The sequence below is a fragment of the Protobothrops mucrosquamatus genome, unplaced genomic scaffold (genome assembly GCF_001527695.2).
Source record: "Protobothrops mucrosquamatus isolate PMUCROS unplaced genomic scaffold, P.Mucros_1.0 scaffold2474, whole genome shotgun sequence".
Lineage (NCBI taxonomy): Eukaryota > Metazoa > Chordata > Lepidosauria > Squamata > Viperidae > Protobothrops > Protobothrops mucrosquamatus.
The window spans coordinates 128,967-135,745 of record NW_015388544.1 but is presented as its reverse complement, the minus strand read 5'-3'; positions in this window follow the sequence as shown (position 1 = coordinate 135,745).

Below are 6,779 nucleotides of genomic sequence, written 5' to 3'. Positions count from 1 at the left end.
ATAACAAAAGTCTCCAATTAAGGATAGATTATATTGAGAATAAATATGGGACCAAAAAGTTTCATTTGGTTTTTGAGTGAATTTTAGAGTATTATTGTTGTTAATATGTTATAACAGTTTATTTATCCTTATTCTTAATTACTAATATGATATTATTATTATTGTGTTTAATCTTAATATATTTTATGTTAAAAAGAGAGTTAAAGGACTTTACAGATTTGTTATTCTAATAGTTGATTAATGTTAGTTAGAACACGATTATCTTATTGTTAACCCTGTGATTAGCTCTGGGAAGTTGGGGGGGAGGGGGGAGGGGGAGGGAGGGTTTTGGAGAGGGGGGGAATTATATTGTAAAACTTTTATAAAACTTTTAATTAAAAAAAAGTCTCCAATTAAGGAAAGGGTGGGGCTGTTGGAACCCTCCTTTTCAGGAAGCACCAAAACTCTGGATCCCAAGAAGGATAAAAATGCCTTGCTTACTCCACATGGTAAGTTCACTCTTCCACATTCACCTTTATTTAAAGCTTAATATGACTAGTAAGTATGTGGATCTTCCTAGGACAAGGTGTTTCTGCGTAGAAAAGCAGCTTCTAGATTCCATTCACAGCAACCAAATCCCAAGTACTGTTTAGAGAGGAAATAACTAGCTTCTTCCACATGCAAAAATATGCTCAACCTCTGGATGCTTTCATAGAATTGAAGTCCATTGGCAGATGAGGCCTGTTCCTCTATAGAGGGTACATCTGACAACCCGGCTTGTCCAAAAAAATGGCTAGTGCTGCACTTTCAGCTGCTAAATATAAATTGATCTTTGCTAGGCTGCTTTACACGGAATCTTAAAGAACTCTCCCACTTCATTCCATTGAACTATTTTGGGAACTGGTTTGAGAGCAGCTGGTGCCACCCCTTTCAGTTTTGGATGGGAGATTGCATAGGAGCCTCATGTATTTATAATCCAGGGTGAAGAATAAGCAAGATGTAAAAATGTTGTTTGCATTTTTGTGGACATGTCATACAGCATACAGATCTGCATATGATCTGGCATCTGTTTCGCTTTTAAAACATTTGCAGTTCCAAGTATATGTTTAATGATGTCTGCTGAAAACTAATGCTAACAGTGCATCTTTACTGAGTTCAGTGGTAGTTACCTGCTCTGCTATTATAAATCAAGTCTGTGAACAGAGTGGTTGGATGAAATTGCTTCGTTGTGTTGTATGCCATTTTTGACACACATCTCTGGAGCTGCTGCTTTTTTTTTTTCAAAGTCCAGCAAGCATTGGGCTGAAGAACTTACCATCTAGGACAGTGATGGCGAACCTTTTAGAGACTGAGTGCCCAAACTGCAACCCAAAACCTATTTATTTATCGCCCAGTGCTGGGTGGGCGTGGCCGACTGGGTGGGTGTGGCCATGGTGGTGTGGCCACCTCTATGATGCTTGTGGGGAGGGACGCCTGTGGGAGCCGGGCAGGGTTGGGGAAGATACAAGAGGTCTCTTGGGGGTGGGGCGGTGGGCCAGAGGCTCATCCTGCAGGGTGAGGCAGGGGAGGTGTGCTAATTGCCACGGGGCAAGGCAAGATGAGGCAGGGGCCAGAGCAGCTGCTGCCTGACACCATGGGCCCCCACACACAGAGGCCAGTGAGCGCATGGGGGCTGAAGGTGTCTGTCAGCAGCCACAGCCTGCTGGCTGTCCTGCATCATGGCAGCCCCATCAGCATTGGCGGAGACGGCCCCGGGACGGCCAGAAAGGAGCCCTCACCTGGTGCAGGCCCTGTCTACACAGTGGCTCTGACGGGGGCAGCAACAGCTGCTCCTCCTGCTGCTCCGAGCCCCTTCACTGGCCAACCACACAGGGAAGCAGGAGGCAGCAGTGGTGATCCCTGCATTGCCAAGCCTGGCCAGCAGCAGATCTGGAAGTGAAGCTGTGCCGCCCATACTTGCGCTGGTGGAGGCAGCGATGGGGAAAGGTGAGCTGTGACGCACGCCACCCCTCCCCGCTGCCACCCCACATCGTCCCGCAACCACGTCCCGGAGGCGTACGCGGGACGATGTGGGGCAGCAGCAGCAAAGGATGGGCACATGCCAGATCCCGCATTCCCCCGCCGCCCCCACCAGTGCAAAGATGGGCAGCACAGCTTCACTTCCGGATCTACTGCCTGTAACTATTGGCCCCCACACATAGAGGCCAGCGAGCGCATGGGAGCCGACAGTGTCTGTCAGCAGCCACAGCATGCTGGCTGTCCTGCATAATGGCGAACTGGCCATGGAGCCCCATCGGCGCAGGCGGAGATGGCCCCAGGACGGCCAGAAGGAAGCCTTTGCCCGGCCTGGGCTCATCCACTCGACGGCTCTGATGGGGGTGGCTTCTGCTGCTGCTCCAACCGGTCAACATGCAGGGAAGCAGGGGGAGGTGGAGGGGCAGCTGGGGGTCTGGAGCCACCTCGGCTGCTCGCTAGCAGCCCAACGAGGCAGCGAATCTTGCACACCAGCTGCCCCTCCTGCTTCCCTGCATGGTTGATCAGTTAGAGCAGCAGCGGAAGCAGCCCCTATGAGAGCCATCGAGTGGATGGGCTGGGCTCCCTTATGGCCATCCCGGGGCCATCTCTGCCTGCACTGATGGGGCTCCTGCTATAGGTATTTCTTCTGGAAATTTCAATAAATTAATTGAGACCGTGTGAAGATTTTCAATCCAACTTGTTCTTCAGTCCAGCAACTTCTCTGTTTTCTCCCATTCTGCTTTAGTTCTAAAAAAATAATACAAATTTTCCTTTCTGGGCAGGTTAGTGGGATTTCTTAGTGCCAAAATATGCTCCCCCTAGCCAGACCCCCTCGCCTTCCCCCAGCTGGGACTTGATGATCCCCACCCTCCTGCCCTCACTCCAGCTGACCCCATGAGCATCCAAGCCCGACCAAGATGGAGGGAAGGCGAGGCAGAGAACCGGTTGTTAAATGATTTGAAACCCACCAGTGGTTGCTTCCAAAGGCCGCTCACTCACTCTCCCACCAAAACTGCTCCTTTTATAGGTTCCCTCACCCCGCCCAGCTCTCGCAGCTGTTCCCGGACTCTGCATGCATGGAGGGGGAGGGGAGGAGCCCGGCCCTGCATCCCTCTGTCTGTGGCAATGGTGCGTGTGCCCATAGGGACGGCTCTGCGTGCTGCCTGTGGTTTGCCACTACGGACCTATACCATCTCAGACAATTGACTGTCTTAAAAACCTCCAGTGATGGAGCACCCACAATTTCTGAGGACAAGCTGTTCCACTGGTTAATTGTCCTCACTGTTAGGAAGTTTTTCCTTAATTTCAGGTTGTTTCTCTCTTTGGTCAGTTTCCAACCATTGTTTCTTGTCCTGCCCTCTGGTGCTTTGGTGAATAACGTGACCCCCTCTTCTTTGTGGCAGCCTCTCAAATACTGGAATACTGCTATCATGTCACCCCTGTTTCTTCTTTTCTTTAGACTAGTCAAACCCAAGTCCTGTAGCCATTCTTCATATGTTTTAGTCTCCAGGTCTTTGATCATTTTAGTTGCTCTTCTCTGAACTTTTTCCAAAGTCTCAACATCTTTTTTGTAGTATGGTGACCAAAATTGGTTGCAGTATTCCAGGTATGGTCTTACTAGGGTTTTATAAAGCGATACTAATACTTCGCGTGATCTTGATTCTATGTTTGTTTATACAACCCAGGATTGTATTAGCTTTTTTGGCTGCTGCTGCACACTGCTGCCTCATAGTCAAGTGATCATCTCCTAGGACTCCAAGGTCACTCTCACAGTTACTGTTTTTAAGCCAGGTCTCGCCCAATCTGTACTTGTACCTTTGATTTTTCCTGCCTAAATGTAAAACTTTGCTTTTCTCCACATTTTGTTGGATAGGGCCCATTGTTCAAGTTTGTCAAGATCTTTTTGGATCCTGAGCTTGTCTTCTGGGGTGTTGGCTATTGCTGCCAGTTTAGTGTCATCTGCAAATTTGATGAGTTCCCCTTCTATTCCCTCATTTAAGTCATTTATGAAGATATTAAAGAGTACTCAGCTTAAGACGAAGCCTTGTGGTATATTGTGGCATACTAAGTATACTGTGTCCACAACGTTTTGCTGGTCTACTAATTTAGTCACTAAATTAGATTAATTAATTAAATTAATACAGAAAATTCTAAGCAAGAGCCTTGGATAGCAACCATTCACAAATACAATGGTAATAATAATAAAGGTAATTCAGGTAGTCCTTGACTTACGGCTTTTCATTTAGTGACCATTAAAAATGGCAAAGGCACTGAAAAGAATGACCTACAGCCAGTCCTTGCAGTTACTACTGTTGCAATATCTTCATGGTTGTGTGATCCCAATTTGGGAGCTTGGCAACTTGCATGTAGTTATGAAGGGAAACCCAATCACCATTTACAACATTCCCAGCTGGCAAAGTCAGTGGGAGAAGCCAGATTTGCTTAACAGGTACAGCAAAAAAATATTGTAATCATCACAGTCATGTGCTGATTCAATTAACAAATGCATCACTTAAGGACAAAAAGTTCTGGTCCCAATTGCGATCATAAGTTGAGAACTACCTGTAACTAATTCATTTTCAGATCAATTAGTGCATTTAATGCACAGGCTTCAGTGTGAAACTGATTAAGATCTGGTCAGTTTCAGGCAACTTCTGGAAGTTGGGGGGGGAGTTCAAATCAAGTAATTAAGGTCACAGTGTATTGTTAACTTGCCATTAACCCTTTTTTGGGGGTGGGAAGCAACTCAGGAATAGATAGCTTGTTTAAGCAATCTCTGCACCCTGCAAGGGAGCAAAAGCCAGGGGGAGGGGGAAGGAATGGGTGAGACAGAGGACACTGTACCAGAGAACTTTATCTAATGAGGCAGCAACCAGCAATCTTCCCAGCATCCCTCTTTCTCAGTCCCATGGCTCACTTAGTGACATGTGACTTAGCAACATTTACTAAACTAGAATACTACTACTACTACTACTACTACTACTACTACTAATAATAATAATAATAATAATAATAATAATAATAATAATAATAATAATAATAATAATAATAAAGTTGGAAGGGACCCTGGAGGTCATTTAGTCCCCCTGCTCAGGCAAGAAACCCTATACCATTTCAGACAAATTATACCATTTCAGACAAATATCTATACTGCTCTATATAGCCTGTAGTATATAGTGTGTATCTCTCTCTCTCTCTCTCTCTCTCTCTCTCTCTCTCTCTCTCTTTCTCTCTCTCTCTCTCTCTCTCTCTCTGTGTGTGTGTATTAAGTAAAACCTGTCCTTTCTACATTTAACTCATTGTAAAGTTCCTTTTCCTGCCTTTCTTTGTTGTTTTGAAAAGGTACCCTAATGGTTGAGCATTTTCTTTTCAAAACCTAAGAGATAAGTTTTTATTTTCATTTTTATTTATATTTATTAATAATATATATATAGCCTTCCATCTCATCAAAGCTGGATGGAAGCCTGGATACGTATACGCATTGTTCTGTCAAATTATATAGATCTAAACAGCAATTGTATAACTAAAATCTTGAGGTAAATATTGTTTCAAGGTAGATTTTGGACAAATTCGAACAAATCTGTAGCTAATAAAACTGAATTTTAAATTTTAAAAAATTCTTTGTAGATTCCTATTAAAGAGTAAGGGGAAGGAAGGGTATTATACATTTTAGAATTTAAGACCTTATTCATAATTCCAGTAAGATATATGTACAAATAGATGTGAGTATGGATTTAGTTCTGATCTAAAATCTAGTTTGATCCAATTGGTATCATATCAGGTTCATGAGGGCATGACAGCGTTTTTAACCAAAAAATAAAAATGCTGACAGGGTTGTCACAGTATTTACCATATTTAAAAATAGCTGCTACTCTGCCATAAAGTGTTCAAATAATGTGAGGGAGGTGAGAATGCAGAATGACTGCTAGCCATTCATTTGTGCCATTGCCAAAATTATTTGAATTTTTACTAGAATAAATCAGGGAAGGTAAGTATCCAAAGTCTTCCACAAGTTGCAGAAATATACCACTAGTTCTGTTCTAACTGCGCAGTAATCTGAATCACTTGTGTCCTCCCATACCAATGAGCTTAAATTGCTTCTAGTATTTCCTGCTACAAGAGAGCCAAATGTAACATATGTGGGTCTTGTAATAACTAAATTAGTAGATACCAACAGGAAAGTAGAATGTGGATGTAAAACATTGGTTGGGAAAGCATTTGCAATCAAATAGTGATATTACTGACACTGAATACAGCAGCCTCCACCCTCAAATTCCTGCACCCATCCCAGTCTGCAAAGCAATTCTGGGCAGTTTACAATTAAAAATATTACCAAGAGGAATGAGATAAGAATGCTGGGAGGGTACATCAAGAGAATATACTCCCAGCAGGGTTATCCAAGATGCAAAAGTCATCACAGCTGCCCAGAAAAAGCAAACAACCGAATGAAAAGGTCACTCTACATACCAATAAAAAAGAAAGGAAAATTGACAGTGTATGCAAACCGTTCTATAGTATTCTTAATTTTAAAATAATGCTTAGCATCATTCAGAGCACTTTAGAGCGCTACATGAAGATACCAAAGGTTCAACCTGGCTTTAGAAAAGGCTGAGAAATAAGAGGTATTATTGCTGATGCACATTGGATAATTGGGAAAACTACAGAGAAGTCAGTTATGTACTTCATTGGTTATAGAAAAGCCTTCAGTTGTGTCTACCATGTCCAGTTGTGGAATGTGCTTAGAAAAATGGGAATCCCAGAACATCCCATATCCTCAAGCATAA